This window comes from Gorilla gorilla, chromosome 9 (genome assembly GCF_029281585.2).
Source record: "Gorilla gorilla gorilla isolate KB3781 chromosome 9, NHGRI_mGorGor1-v2.1_pri, whole genome shotgun sequence".
NCBI classification, from domain to species: Eukaryota; Metazoa; Chordata; class Mammalia; order Primates; family Hominidae; genus Gorilla; species Gorilla gorilla.
This window is the reverse complement of record NC_073233.2, coordinates 123,899,728-123,916,115: the sequence shown is the minus strand read 5'-3', so window position 1 is coordinate 123,916,115 and position 16,388 is coordinate 123,899,728. Positions and strand designations below refer to the sequence as shown.

Below are 16,388 nucleotides of genomic sequence, written 5' to 3'. Positions count from 1 at the left end.
TCAGCTTGAGGAGATTTTGGGCTGAGATGATGGGGTTTTCTAGATATACAATCATGTCATCTGCAAACAGGGACAATTTGACTTCCTCTTTTCCTAATTGAATACCCTTTATTTCCTTCTCCTGCCTGATTGCCCTGGCCAGAACTTCCAACACTATGTTGAATAGGAGTGGTGAGAGAGGGCATCCCTGTCTTGTGCCAGTTTTCAAAGGGAATGCTTCCAGTTTTGGCCCATTCAATATGATATTGGCTGTGGGTTTGTCATAGATAGCTCTTATTATTTTGAGATATGTCCCATCAATACCGAATTTATTGAGAGATTTTAGCATGAAGGGTTATTGAATTTTGTCAAAGGCCTTTTCTGCATCTATTGAGATAATCATGTGGTTTTTGTCTTTGGTTCTGTTTATATGCTGGATTACATTTATTGATTTGCGTATGTTGAACCAGCCTTGGAACCCAGGGATGAAGCCCACTTGATCATGTTGGATAAGCTTTTTGATGTGCTGCTGGATTCGGTTTGCCAGTATTTTATTGAGGATTTTTGCATCGATGTTCATCAAGGATGTTGGTCTAAAATTCTCTTTTTTTGTTGTGTCTCTGCCAGGCTTTGGTATCAGGATGATGCTGGCCTCATAAAATGAGTTAGGGAGGATTCCCTCTTTTTCTATTGATTGGAATAATTTCAGAAGGAATGGTACCAGCTCCTCTTTGTACCTCTGGTAGAATTCGGCTGTGAATCCATCTGGTCCTGGACTTTTTTTGGTTGGTAAGCTATTGATTATTGCCTCAATTTCAGAGTCTGTTATTGGTCTATTCAGAGATTCAACTTCTTCCTGGTTTAGTCTTGGGAGAGTGTATGTGTCAAGGAATTTATCCATTTCTTCTAGATTTTCTAGTTTATTTGCATAGAGGTGTTCATAGTATTATCTGATGGTAGTTTGTATTTCTGTGGGATCGGTGGTGATATCCCCTTTATCATTTTGTATTGCGTCTATTTGATTCTTCTCTCTTTTTTTATTAGTCTTGCTAGTGGTCTATCAATTTTGTTGTTCTTTTCACAAAAACCAGCTCCTGGATTCATTAATTTTTTGAAGGGTGTTTTGTGTCTCTATTTCCTTCAGTTCTGCTCTGATCTTAGTTATTTCTTGCCTTCTGCTAGCTTTTGAATGTGTGTGCTCTTGCTTCTCTAGTTCTTTTAATTGTGATGTTAGGGTGTCAATTTTAGATCTTTCCTGCTTTCTCTTGTGGGCATTTAGTGCTATAAATTTCCCTCTACACATTGCTTTGAATGTGTCTCATAGATTCTCGTATGTGGTGTCTTTGTTCTCGTTGGTTTCAAAGAACATCTTTATTTCTGCCTTCATTTCATTATTTACCCAGTAGTCATTCAGGAGCAGGTTGTTCAGTTTCCATGTAGTTGAGAGGTTTTGAGTGAGTTTCTTAATCCTGAGTTCTAGTTTGATTGCACTGCGGTCTGAGAGAAAGTTTGTTATAATTTCTGTTCTTTTACATTTGCTGAGGAGTGCTTTACTTCCAACTATGTGGTGAATTTTGGAATAGTTATGGTGTGGTGCTGAAAAGAATGTATATTCTGTTGATTTGGGGTGGAGAGTTCTGTAGATTTCTATTAGGTCCGCTTGGTGCAGAGCTGAGTTTAATTCCTGGGTATCCTTGTTAACTTTCTGCCTCGTTGATCTGTCTAATGTTGACAGTGGGGTGTTAAAGTCTCCCATTATTATTGTGTGGGAGTCTAAGTCTCTTTGTAGGTCACTATGGACTTGCTTTATGAATCTGGGTGCTCCTGTATTGGGTGCATATATATTTAGGATAGTTAGCTCTTCTTGTTGAATTGATCCCTTTACCATTATGTAATGGCCTTCTTTGTCTCTTTTGATCTTTGTTGGTTTAAAGTCTGTTTTATCAGAGACTAGGATTGCAACCCCTGCATTTTTTTGTTTTCCATTTGCTTGGTAGATCTTCCTTTATCCCTTTATTTTGAGCCTATGTGTGTCTCCGCACGTGAGATGGGTTTCCTGAATACAGCACACTGATGGGTCTTGAGTCTTTATCCAATTTGCCAGTCTGTGTCTTTTAATTGGAGCATTTAGCCCATTTACATTTAAAGTTAATATTGTTATGTGTGAATTTGATCCTGTCATTATGATGTTAGTTGGTTATTTTGCTTGTTAGTTGATGCAGTTTCTTCCTAGCCTTGATGGTCTTTACAATTTGGTATGTTTTTGCAGTGGCTGGTACCAGTTGTTCCTTTCCATGTTTAGTGCTTCCTTCAGGAGCTCTTTTAGGGCAGGCTTGGTTGTGATAAAATCTCAGCATTTGCTTGGCTGTAAAGTATTTTATTTCTCCTTCACTTATGAAGCTTAGTGTGGCTGGATATGAAATTCTGGGTTGAAAATTCTTTTCTTTAAGAATGTTGAATATTGGCCCCCACTCTCTTCTGGCTTGTAGAGTTTCTGCCAAGAGATCAGCTGTTAGTCTGATGGGCTTCCTTTTGTGGGTAACCGGACCTTTCTCTCTGGCTGCCCTTAACATTTTTTCCTTCATTTCAACTTTGGTGAATCCGACAATTATGTGTCTTGGAGTTGCTCTTCTCAAGGAGTATCTTTGTGGAGTTCTCTGTATTGCCTGAATTTGAATGTTGGTCTGCCTTGCTAGATTGGGAAGTTCTCCTGGATAATATCCTGCAGAGTGTTTTCCAACTTGGTTCCATTCACCCCGTCACTTTCAGGTACACCAATCAGATGTAGATTTGGTCTTTTCACATAGTCCCATATTTCTTGGAGGCTTCGTTCATTTCTTTTTATTCTTTTTTCTCTAAACTTCTCTTCTCGCTTCATTTCATTCCTTTCATCTTCCATCACTAATACCCTTTCTTCCAGTTGATTGCATCAGCTACTGAGGCTTCTGCATTCGTCATGTAGCTCTCATGCCTTGGTTTTCAGCTCCATCAGGTCCTTTAAGGACTTCTCTGCATTGGTTTTTCTAGTTAGCCATTCGTCTAATTTTTTTTCAAAGCTTTTAACTTCTTTGTCATTGGTTTGAATTTCCTCCTGTAGCTCGGAGTAGTTTGATTGTCTGAATCCTTCTTCTCTCAACTCATCAAAGTCATTCTCTGTCCAGCTTTGTTCTGTTGCTGGTGAGGAGCTGCGTTCCTTTGGAGGAGGAGAGGCACTCTGATTTTTAGAGTTTCGTTTTTCTGCTCTTTTCTTTTTCCCATCTTTGTGGTTTTATCTACCTTTGGTCTTTGATGATGGTGATGTACAGATGGGTTTTTGGTGTGGATGTCCTTTCTGTTTGTTAGTTTTCCTCCTAACAGTCAGGACCCTCAGTTGCAGCTCTGTTGGAGTTTGCTAGAGGTCCACTCCAGACCCTGTTTGCCTGGGTACCAGCAGCGGTGGCTGCAGAACAGCAGATATTGGTGAACCGCAAATGCTGCTGCCTGATCGTTCCTCTGGAAATTTTGTCTCAGAGGAGTACCTGGCCGTGTGAGGTGTCAGTCTGTCCCTACTGGGGGGTGCCTCCCAGTTAGGCTACTCGGGGGTCAGGGACCGACTTGAGGAGGCAGTCTGCCCGTTCTCAGATCTCAAGCTGCGTGCTGGGAGAACCACTGCTCTCTTCAAAGCTGTCAGAGAGGGACATTTAAGTCTGCAGAGGTTACTGCTGTCTTTTTGTTTGTCTGTGCCCTGCCCCCAGAGGTGGAGCCTACAGAGGCAGGCAGGCCTCCTTGAGCTGAGGTGGGCTCCATCCAGTTAGAGCTTCCCAGCAGCTTTGTTTACCTAATCAAACAACTAACTGGACAATGGCAGGCGCCCCTCCCCCAGCCTCACTGCCGCCTTGCAGTTTGATCTCAGACTGCTGTGCTGGCAATAAGTGAGACTCCGTGGGCGTAGGACCCTCCAGCCAGGTGCAGGATACAATCTCCCGGTGTGCCATTTTTTAAGCCGGTTGGAAAAACGCAGTATTAGGGTGGGAGTGACCTGATTTTCCAGGTGCCGTCTGTCACCCCTTTCTTTGACTAGGAAAGGGAATTCCCTGACCCCTTGCACTTCCCTGGTGAGGTGATGCCTCGCCCTGCTTCGGCTCATGCATGGTGCACTGCACCCACTGTCCTGCACCTACTGTCTGGCACTCCCCAGTGAGATGAACCCGGTACCTCAGTTGGAAATGCAGAAATAACCCATCTTCTGCGTGGCTCATGCTGGGAGCTGTAGACCGGAGCTGTTCCTATTTGGTCATCTTGGCTCCTCACCCTTGCTCATCAGCTTTAACACAGCTCATTAGTGTATTTTTTGTGTGTGGCCCAAGATAATTCTTCTTCTTCCAATGTGGCCTAGAGAAGCCAAAATATTGGACACCCCTATTAATATAACTTATTGTGTTTTACCCATACACATCTAAAGGAGTGATAAAGAAGGGCTTTTGTTTCCTGAAATTACATTCAGAAGACAATATCACTTTTAAGTTTTCAGACTTTTTATATCTGTTTTGTGTAATGTAGTAAAGGTGTCTATCAGTATTATTAGTCCCACTTTATAGATGAGTAAACTGAGACCTAGGACACCCAGTGACCTATTCAGTTATTCAGTGAGTTCAGGGCCAAACTGGAGCTGAAGTTCAGTATCTCTCTTTCACCCAGCTTCCCTCACACAGCCCACCCTTCAGCAGCACCCCCATCTGCTGAGCTCCCTATTCGGACCTCCAGAAATCTTCCGACCCCAGGGCCCAGCTTTAAGCATTGGGGAACTGAGGGTAAACGAGAGAGTGACTTTCCCGTGGCGTGTAACTTGTCGACCAATTTGAAGAGCATTTTCTTGGCCAGTGCTCTAATCCCAATGCTTGAGTAATGCCCTGAGACCACATCGACCAGGATCTGGGAAATTCCGACCTGACCGCAGCTCATTGTAATGGCCTCTGCCTAGGTGACCTTCTCCCTGTCAGAAAATACATCTTTTCTGCAAGTCCCCAGCCTGCAAACATCACTGACAGCCAGCTTAGCCCAGACAAAGGGCTTTGAAATGGTCCAGATAATGCATCGGGGGAAAACTGTTTTCCAAGTGTGTAATTCGTCCACTATTAACCTGCAGCTGTGGAGATGGCCCTGCCTTTGATTCCCTTCTTAAACCAGGGACACTCCTGTCATGTCATGTGATGCATGCTGCATGGCGGTAGACAGGGAGCAGAGGTTTGTCATATTTCCTGAATGCTAATGACCCCCTGGCCAGCTGGCTGACACTCTGCTGGCTGCCTGGCTGCACTTCAGGCCTGACCCACCGTGGAACTTGTCTGCTACTTGGTTCTACCACGGAAGTTGTCCTGGTATTTGGCTGAGTGGCATGAGAGGGAGCTGGCAGCCTCTGCCATCTGGAGGAGTGTGTTAAGGATAGGGCTTGACACAAAGACAAGGTCCTAACTCAGATACTCTGGGCTCCAGTTCTACCTACTGACACTGGGAGGCTGTGTGCCTTTGGGAAAAGCACTTTCCCTTTCTGGCTTCACTTGTATTGGCTACAAAATAAAAGCAATGAACAAAGTCATTGGACTTATATTTCCTAGATTCTGTTTTTATTTCCAGATGATTTTGTTTTGGATTAAGTGATGGGTACAATTTAAAAAGGAAAAAGAGGAGGAAGAGAAGGGGGAGATGAATGCAGAAGGCCTGGGATAAATGATCCTAAGCACCAAAATATGTGTGCATGGGGTGAAAAAAGAGAACATTTTCACCATTATCCTTTCTTTCTTTTTCTTTTTCTTTTTCTTTTCATTATTATCCTGGTCTCAGAAAGTTTTCTGACCTCCCCCTGAGCTAAGCTTGGCCTTGGGTTTGAGGAATCAGGCCTGAATAAAGAGGGCCTATGGTACTGGTGAGTGTTCACCAGGTGAGAGTGGCCTGAGAGGCACGACAATGAGGCAAGGGGACAGAGAACAGGTGCAGAGTTGTGGCAAAGGTGTGGCACCACCGAATGAACAAGGCTGCTAGGGGAGGCTAGGAGGCAGCATCAGTGACATTTTCTAAAGTAGTGGGAGGTGAAGGATGAAGTCCTTTATAGCAGGGTCCCCAGTCTGTGGCCTGTTAGGAACCATGCCGCACAGCAGGAGATGAGTGGTGAGCAAACATTACTGCCTGAGCTCTGCCTCCTGTCAGATTCTCATAGGAGCACAAATTCCATTGTGAACTGTGCATGTGAGGGATCTAGGTTACACACTCCTTATGAGAACCTAACTAATGCCTGATGATCTGAGGTGGAAGAGTTCCACCCCAAAACCACCCTCTGCCACCTGGATCCATGGAAAAATTGTCTTCCACTGGTTTGTCTCAGACTGACAAACCAGCCCCCGATGCCTAAAAGGTCGGGGATCACTGCTTTAGAGGGTGTCTTCAGAAGGGAAAACGGGGTAGGGAAGGAGCTATGATGAATATTCAGCCAATTAAATAATGGTAGTTTCATAGGAGTGATTCTCAACCGCTGACAAATGTGCAACATTAGCCCGCTAATGTCTAGTGTAGGACTGAGGGTCTGCTTAATATAATAATCCAAGAAATAATGAAACATGGGGGAAAGTCTGCTTTATTAATTTTCCAGGCCCCAAATAAAAGATGAAAATCAGGAAAGCAAAATTACACTTACATCCCCAAAGGAATGTGCCTCCCCAAAGCTTGGGTTTGTGAAACCCCAAAGCTTGGGTTTTCAGCTGGTAATGACTGCATCTGTAGAGCTTCTAAAAAATACAATGTCTAAGGCTCATGACCTAATGAATCAGAGACAAGGCCTTCCTGGGCATGGACCATAGTTAGCATTGCCTGTTGAGTAAGGGGAACGGGATGCCACCCACTCACTTCTAAAACAATAGCGAGGACAACTATGGGACATGAAACAGCTGCTTAAGAACTGTGCTCAATCAGGCCAGCTGTTTGTTCTACTAAATGTTAAATATTTGTTGAATAAATATTGCAAGACTAGACTGTGAGTTCCACTAGAGTCTGCAATCTTTTAGTGCAGGGACCATGCCTAAGTCATCCTTGTGTCCCTAGTGCCTGGCACACAGTAAATGCCCAATGCATGTTTGTTGAGCATGTAAATAAAGGAGTAAATGAATACATGAATGTAGAATGAGAACTCCTGTTGGAATAGAAAGAGCCCAAGCTTTGACACTGGAAGCCTTTGTTCCAATCCTGGTTTTGTAGCATTTTAGCACAGCATCTTTGGGCAAGTTGCTTCGCCCATTTGAGCCTCAGTTTCCATATCAGAAAAAAACATGGGGACAATACAGTGTGCTTCATGTGGCTAAATGAGTTAATTTATATGAACAGGCATATGTAAGAGTTCAAAGTACTGGATTCAATTAATGTGAATGGGACAGAGTTCCATCTGGGGCTCTGGTGCTAGACAACGGCTCTACTTCCCTGAAGCAGGAGGCCTCTACTTCCCCATCAGCTCCTAGTCTCTTCAGACCCCAGAGCCCAGAGAGACGCAGGAGAGATCAGGGACAGTAGCTGTGAAATAACCTCCCTCCAGTACATCAAAATCCTCACGTAGGACCAGACTGACACTGTTTTAATTTTAAGTGACCTTGATAAAAATGGCTCATTTTCCTTTAAATTCATCATCAGACAAAATCGCCTTCTCCCAGAAGCTGTACACCACAAGTTTGGGTTGACACGACATATCATTGTAGCAAGACAACATAATTTAAAGGAGCCCTGTGGCTTTTACATTTGAGGCTGACTGTTTTCCAGCATTTGAGCCAATGCTCGGAGAACAGCTGGGGGATTAGGTACTAACGAAAAGGAAATGATTTGAAATATCCATGCTACGCTCCCTGCAAATCAGAGTGCCTGTGACTTGGCAAGCTTCATCTTTCCTCCCCACCCCTGCCACCCCCATTGAAATGTGTCTCCATACGGGGCTGTCTGCAGAGCTGCTCTGAGATGTTTACAGCTCTCTCGCTCTTGGCTTCCTTGTACGTTTGTGTGATGAAGGTTTGGCTTTGTTGTATCAAGCGAAATCACAGAGCTGGATGTTTCCCTTGTCTGTCTGAGAAATACTGCAAATATTATATTAGGTTGTGTCTTTGCGCCCGATCGTTTATCTCGCCTATAGTTGTACATTTTGGGGACTATCCTGGGTAGTGGAGACAGAGCGAGGGAAGCAGAGGAGGCTGCAGCGTGTCACCTGGACAAGCCCCCACCTCTGGGGAGATGCCTCTGAATTGTTTTAAGTAGAGTCGTCTGGCCTCTGGGGACTTTCTCCAGTGATCAGCTAGATCTACTTGTCCAATCCAGATTAAATCCCCTGAATCAGCCAAAAGGCTTCCTCTCAGCCAAATCGATTCTCCCCATTTTTGTTTTCTAAAGTCCCTGGACTTCTCTTCTTTGGTGTACTCAATCCCAATATCAGTTTTCTTCTTAACTGGCCTTCCCCTTGAGACAATTAGAATGAAAAAAACAAAACAAAACAAAACTGTTGTTTTCTCCCAAATTTCTCAGGGTCATATCGGCTAAGAACAACCTATCTCAGAAGGAAGGTACCTTTCATTCTCCGAGGCTGGTACAAATGATATACAGATAAATAATAAAGACGTCCATGCTGTTAACCTTCATAACCTGCTGGAGTAGGGTTAGGAACTGAGACAAAGACTGCCTGATTAGGATTTGATTCTCAATGATGAGACTGAGCTAAAGCAGGAAGGAAAAATATTCATTCAACAGGCATTTTGAAGCTTCCAGACATTGTGGATCAGTATTGGCTCTGCATCTTCCTCAGTTCTTCATCTCTCCCCATTCTTCTAGTGTCCAGAACAACAGACATGACAACTAAGCAGATAGACTTAGATCTTTTCCAGAAGACTGGGGAGGGGAAGTCGTGAAGACTTACACTTTTTTGGTTGTCGCCCTTATTGCAACTGCTTCTCTAACTAGAGTACTTGTACCCCTGGGGGCATGCAGTGGCAAACTAGGCAGTTTAAAGGTATAGAATAAACAAGTTATATCTTCCTGGGGCATTGATTTTATGTGAAGATTTGGGGTTAAAACACTTTTATATTAAAACAAACATATGTATTATGGAATAGAATGCAGAATTCACGTGAATTCCTGAGATAAAACATAAGACTTCAAAGAGATGTTCTGTGGTGGGGCTGCTTCAGGCGCTGCCCCCAGCCTCCCTGGAGGACACTCTCAGGCTCCTCTGCCAGAGGGAACTTTGCTGGGTGGAGATGTTTGAAAAGCTCTGGTATATCCCACCTCCAAGAATGACCCAGCTTGCAGGCAGAGCAGTGCAGGGTGTCTCCTGAGCTCTGAAACTCATATAGATCATTGTGGGGAGCCCAGAAACCAGGGAATAAACTAGGATAGGGTGTTCTTAATAGCAGAAAGGCCTGGCAGGCTGCTGCAGGACAGCTCCAAGAACTTGCTCCATGTTCGAAGAGGACTAAAATAGCCGATTTCTCCCAGTCATGGGGATGCATCATCTGGGGGCCTGTCATTTCCTTGGAAGAAGTGGAATGGATTATGGTTATCAGGAAAGAAGCAACTAACTCACTTTTATTGCAGGGAAACTTAGTCTCCAGCTGCTCCCAGGGGACAAACGAATTCATACGCACACCTACACAGAGAGGCTCCACACACCTACCTGCTGTCCTCAGAGCCAGCCGGAGAGGGGAAAGAGAGCAAATGTGATTAATGGGGCCACCCCAGGGGACTTGCTGGATGGCAAGCAAACCTGCAGGTACCACGGAGCCAATTTCAGTAACAGGTTTAAGGGAGCCCTGAGACAGAAGGAAATGCAGCTGACTCAGCCATTCCGGCCTCCTCTAAGTCCAGAGGGAGCCTCGGGAGGAAAGGAGCTGGAGATTGCTGCAGAGATCGGTGCCAGGGGAAGCTTAACACTCACACCTCTATTGCAGCGGCAGGGCTGATGGAGGAGATGCAGGCATTGCTAAGGGATGAGGGAACTTATTCCATGCATAGAGGTAACTCTGGTCTCTGTCTTGGCCAGTGTCAAAACGAAACATGATACTAAATATTCCTAGAGTGCTTTATAATTTTCAGAGTATTTTCATGAATATTATCTTCTTCATTTTTATAGTAATTTTGTGAAGAGGATAAAAGAGGTTTGGAAAGCTTATTAAGTTTTTTTTTTCTTTTTCTGTTTGTTTGTTTTGGCAGGAGGTCATAGAGTCAGGGCTGGAAACATGGACTTGGCCTTGAGGCCAGTGTCCTGTCTCCACTCTTCCATGTCATTACCAGATGCGATGGATTTCTTGGCAGTCAGTGTTGCCAAACATTAAAACCAGGGACCAAGGAGAAGGTGCAGGAGAGAAGGTTCTCTGAAGCTATGAAGAGAATGGCCAGGACCTGCTTCTGTGCTTCTCTCCTTGCTACCTGTGTGGTCTTAGACAGGTTCCTTAACCTCTCTGAGCTTTTGCAAAATAAGGATGACATACACATATCACAAGGATTACTAAAATAGCTTATGTTACATGTTTGGCATGATGTCAAGCACACACTAAGTTATCAATGAAGATGAGTTGTTATTATCACCATTTTTCTTTTTGAAAATAGAAAAGAAATTTTCATTAGCTTAGAGAGGAACCAGAAAATCTCTCCAGCCCCTGGTATGTCAGAGATTTTTCAAAAGACACTATTAATCCAAAGAAGGCAGCAGGAAAAATCTAAACCCCAGAATAATTTGTGAATAAAATCATATTTGAACTAGCATCTGTTTACCAAAAAAACTTTATATTTACACACATACACACACACACGCACACACACACATACAGAGTTGACCCTTGAACAATAAGGGCTTGAGCTGTGAGCTGTGTGGGCCCACTTATACATGGATTTTCTTCTGTCTTAGCTACCCTGAGACAGCAAGACAAACGCCTCCTCTTCCTCCTCCTCCTCAGCCTACTCAACATGAAGACATTGAAGATGAAGACATTTATGATGATCCACTTCCACTTAATGAATAGTAAATACATTTTCTCTTCATTATGATTTTCTTAATAGCATTCTTTCTTTAGCTTACTTTATTGTAAGAATACAGTATATGATACACACACAAAATATGTGCTAACTGACTACGTTATTGGGAAGGCATTCAATCAAGAATAGGCTTTTCGTAGTTAAGTTCCGTGAGAGTTAAAAGTTATATGTGGATTTTTGATGGCATTTGGAGTTGATGCCCCAACCTCCGTATTGTTCAATGGTCAACTCTATATATACAAAATATATACATACATATTAAAAACGTGTTGGAGCTATCTTCTCTGCAGTGCACATTGCGGGCTCCCAGTCACTACAGCTGAACGACGGTGGGGAAGGGAGAGCTTCAGAGAATCTTCTTATGTCTCTTGCACAAAATAAGTGGGCAGACTCCAGGCAACTGTGGGGAGGACAGCACCAGCTGGAGGAGGGGGGTCGGGCCTTCAGCCCACCCCTGTCTGGTTGTGGCCTCTTCCGGAGCTCACTTGACAAAGGTCTATATTGTTTAACTGCAGGACTGCAGCAGGAGTGAACAAGATCCTGTTTGTGACCTTGTACCCCTACTCACGGGGAGGGCCCCCATCTCTGGATGCCCTTTGAAACCTTTGAGAATCATAGTATGTAGGAGACTCACACTGGAACTGGGAACCGACTTCTTTTACAAAGAAAGAAGCAGAGGCTCAGAGAGGCAAGGCAATTTGCCCCGGAGCCACACAGCAATTTCTCATCTTTACCCGACTGTCTGGCATCCATGTGGGCTTCCTGAGGCACTGTCCACAGCTACGGAAAATCACTGCAAGCTGCAGGCGCGGAGCAGGGGGTCGAGCCACATCTGCTGCGCGGTGTCTCCCCGGCTCCAGGCTGAACGCCAGCCGCGGGAAAAGCGTGTCTTCCGAGGCTCCCCCAGTCCTTGACCAGGACTCAGGCACAATACAAACAGGAGAACAATAGGGAGTGTGTGAGGGAGCCCAGCCGGACAGGGTATTGATCATGTTTAAAAAAAGAAACACACACCGAGGAGCACAGAAAAACCTTACCAACGCACCAGCTGGCTTAGCTAATTAGCGCGGGTGAGCCGTGTCAGCCGCCAGCTCGGAGCCAGGAAGAAAATAATTCGCTCAACAAACAGAACATCTAAGGGGGAACAAAAATAAAACAGCCACTGTCCCCACACCTCTGGAGAATCCGTGCCGTCCAGGGAAGGGGGATGTGATGGGGTGGAGGTGGTGCTGAGAGTGGGATGGAAGTGGGAAGTCAGGAAGAAGGTGGGGAAAATCTAAGCTCGGGGCCAGGGGAAGGGCCAAGGCGGCACCCAGCACTGAGCAAGGTATCATGGTGCCAGGCCTGAGCTGCCCGGCCCCGCCACCGAAGGAACTGTGTCGACCCTCGAAGCACGGGCTCCAAGCCCGCCTCTGTTTTGGGGGTTCTTTAGCACCAGGCACTAAGATTCCTCTTCTGGGGAGTTTACTTACCGTGGAGGAAGCAAGGGGGCAGTGCTTGGGCAGAGCCTGCAGGCCTGAGCCCAGGAAGGAGGCCTCACCCACAGCAGGCGAGGCACCGGGAGGTTGTTTGGTCTGTTGCAGATGAGAGGATGTCCAGGAAGTCCCTCAGTTTGAATTCGTGTAGCCAGTGCTGAATGCCCATACATGGGCCTGGCCTACAGGCTTCTGCCTGTGAGAGCTGTGGCCCCATGGACTACACCTGCCAGAGGACAAGACTGGTGCATGCTGCCCAGGGAGGGGAGGGACATCGGACAATTTCGGCTCCTCAAATGAGGTGATTCAGGTTATTTGGGTTCCAAGCTACCAAATAGTGCAAAGAGAACAGAGGAAAGGCATGATAGAAGGAAAAGAGGGAAGAAAGGAGGGAAGGAGGAAAGGAAAGAAGGAGGGAGGGAGGGAAGGAGAGACAGAAGGAAGGAGGGAAAGAAGTAGGGAAAGAAGGAAGGAAGCAAGGAAAGAGGAAAGGAAGGAAGGAAGTAGGGAGAGAGGAAGGAGGAAGGGAAGGGGGAAAGAAAGGAGGGAAAGAAGGGATGGAAGCAAGGAGGGAATGAAAGAAGGAAAGAGGGAGGGAGGGAGAGAGAGGGAGGGAGGGAGAGAGAGGAAGGGAGGGAGGAAGTGACTTCTTTGCATCATCTATTATACCTCAGTGATCTTCACAGTACCCAGTGGGATTAATATAATCATTCCATTTCCAAAGACAAAGAAATGGGGCACAAATAGGTCACACAGGGAGTAAATAAATGGTGCAGGTGGATTTGACGTAGCGGAATGCCCAAACTCAGGGACTCCTGACTATTCTGTTGGACTCTGCAGACAGGGTGGGTGTAAATGAAGTGAGCGACATTTGTACCCCTACAAAGGGCTGTGCACCCCCCTCTCTGTCAGTGCCCCCTCTTCCCTGCTGCTTGGGCTCCATTGCTTTTTTTTTTTCCCCCCCACACAGACCAGGAGCCGTCTGATCAGAAAGAAGCCTCACTGGTGAGGTTAATTATCTCTCTATTTCAGGATACTCCCAGGAGGCAATGTGATAGAGTGGAAAGAGTGTTGGGACCAGATTCAAGAGACTGTGCTTGAGCCCAGCTGTCTTACTCCCTACTTATGTGATGTTTAATAAGTCACCCCATCCCTGTGGACCTCAGTTTCATCATCTATACAATGGGAGTTCACTCACAAATTTGCTGTGAAGATCATCTGTGACATTATATATACCAAAATATCAAGTCCTTTTAAAACCATAAAGTACAAGTGTTATTAGGAAGTATCACATTAAAAGAGAATCCCAGAGAGTTCAACATGTTTTTCTCTTCGTATGTTTAAAATTACACAGTGGATAGATCTCTAGTAATGCCATATCCAACATCAGAGCACAAGGATCAGGGGGAAATATTAGGGGTCTAAGGCCTCCCCTGGCTTATCAAATCACATTGCCTGGTAATACCCCCCTTTTCTTTCTCCCATGAAGAAGAGGTCCTGAGCATGGGCTGTGAATTAGGAGGTCACTTTGTGGAATCTTTTTCTTTAAGTATGGACTTGATCATGTTTGTAAATGTACATGTGAACGTGCCCACATTCATTTCCATCCATTTTTTGCTTTTATGTCTCAGTCAATAGTTTTTGGCAATGCCTTTGCAACACCATGAACTGCAGACAGGAAATAAGACCCATCCATTTGTGCTGGTGCAAGCTAAAGATTTTCTATAAAGTGCCCACATTTCCAGGCTGGGGGAATGGATTTCACTGCAGGAAAAAAAATATTGTGAGGTGAGAGAAGTGCAGCAAAGGAAAATATTGGCCACTTTAATGATTTACAGAAGCATAAAAAACCTCCTTGCCTGCTGATATTTCATATTTCCCCTTCTGCCAGTAAGTGGGCTGGGGTATGGGGTCTGATTTGAGCTGTTCTATGAGGAAGCACGAGAAAGCCCGGGCTGGCGCCTTCCAGAAGACTCTGTCACCTCCAATGAGGCACTGTCTGACCCAAGGAAAAAGAACTGGCAGTGGGGTTGGGGATGGGGGAAGGGGTGGAAGCAGGAATAAAGGTGGACACACCTCTCAGGTGGGACTACCCGTTCTGGAGCCCTGGAAGGCTCTAAGAAAGGCTGCTTCCCCATTTACAGATGAGACAGCTAAGAGAAGACCAGAGATTTGAAGCGACTTTCCAAAGATCATCTTTCTAGTATGTAGACAAACTGGAACCAGAACGCAGGCCTTCCACCTGCCAGCCTCAAATCCTTTCTACTATATCCGCTGTTAATATTGTTAGCATTATTGTTGGTATAATTACCATAACAAAAGGACCCTTGAGCACTTTCTGTGTGCCAGGAACTGTACTAACAACTTTACATACATCATCATATTTAATTTTCATACTGCTCTACAACATATGTGTTATGATTCCCACTGTAGATGAGAAAACTGGGGCTCAGAGAGATTAAATGACTTACTAAGATCATTGATTTGAACCCAAATCTGTCTGACTTCAGAATCCATGCCAAAGCCACTTTCCAGTGAGTATTTCTAAAGAGCAGAAAATGTAGGGACATAGAGTAAGAAATGCTACTTCTCAGAGAAGCTGCTCAAACTCACCAACAAAGAAACCCAGTCAAAAACAACTGGCTTGAGCAGTTCAGAGGATGGGGCTTTAGAGCAAAGCCCAGGATGGTTGGATGTAGATGGTAAACAAATGCGAAGCAGCCCCTTTCTTGTACAGTTGCGGTAATTTGAATGGCTTGCAGCAGTGAGTAGTGGGAATTGAGCTATTAATAAAAGGAGCCGGCAGAATGATTTACAATCAGACATTAATATGGAGATTTTCATAAACACAATAATTCACACCCAAGCAGAGTCATAAATGTAAAGTTGCATTAACTATTCTAGTTGGCATGGAATGTCACCCGCAGTGTGAAATTGAACATTCCATTGTACCGTAATAATGGACTAATGGAAAAACTTTTCTTAGGGAGAAGGAGGAGGGGAAGGGTGGGGAACTGGGAGACCAGATATTTTCTGTTTCCACCTTGCTTATTCCTAGAAGTCACTATCACAAAGCTCTGCCCTTGCCTTATACTTTTTAAAAAATACACTTTCCGTCTTGCAATCATTTTAGATTTCCATAAAAGTTACAAAGATAGTAAGTAGAGAGTATATCTTTCATCCAGTTTGCTCTTTGTTAACATCTTACATACCCATGAAATATTTGTCAAAACTAAAAATTAACATTGGCACAATACTGTCAACTCCAGATTTTATTTGAGTTGCATCAGTTTTTCCATTATTGATCATTTTTTTTTCTGTTTAAGGATCCCATCTAGGGTGCCCCGTGGCACCTAGTCATCATGTCTCCTTAGTCGCTGGTCTGTGACAGGTTCTCTGTCTTTCCTTGTTTTTCATGACCTTGGCAGTTTTGAAGGATACTGGTCAGTTATGTTGTGGAATGTCCTTCAATTTGAGTATGTCTGATGTTTTTCTCCTGTTTAAACTGGGGTTATGGGCTTGGAGAAAGCCTACCACCGGGCTGAATTGCCCTTCTCATCACATCATATCAGGGGGTGCATTATATCCATGTGACTTATTACTGCTGCTGTTGACCTTCATCACTTGGTTGAAGTAGATAGTGTTTGTCAAGTTTCTAAACTGTAAAGTCACTATTTTTTTTGCCCTTTCTGTGTTCTTTCCTGTGGAAGCCAGTCACTAACTCCAACTCATATTGGGTGGGGAGTAGAAAGGAAGGCAGGATTGAGCTCTACTGCATGAGGGGAAGATAGACCCATATATTATTTGCCCTCTACTTTTAAAAAATTAATTTTAGATTGATCTGTAAATTTTACTATAAAATGTCCTGTCTTTTAAAGCAGATTATTTTGAACATAATTTGACTTG

General features: G+C 44.5%; 2 long non-coding RNA genes across 2 annotated transcripts in view; one reads left to right on the top strand and one right to left on the bottom strand.

The window, feature by feature from the left end:
• LOC129525561 (uncharacterized) overlaps positions 1-16,388 on the top strand; it is a 565,073-nt gene that overhangs the window by 476,526 nt on the left and 72,159 nt on the right. The gene's annotated exons all lie outside the window — the stretch shown is intronic.
• The window catches only part of LOC109028797 (uncharacterized), a 60,717-nt gene that overhangs the window by 7,717 nt on the left and 36,612 nt on the right, over positions 1-16,388 (bottom strand). The gene's annotated exons all lie outside the window — the stretch shown is intronic.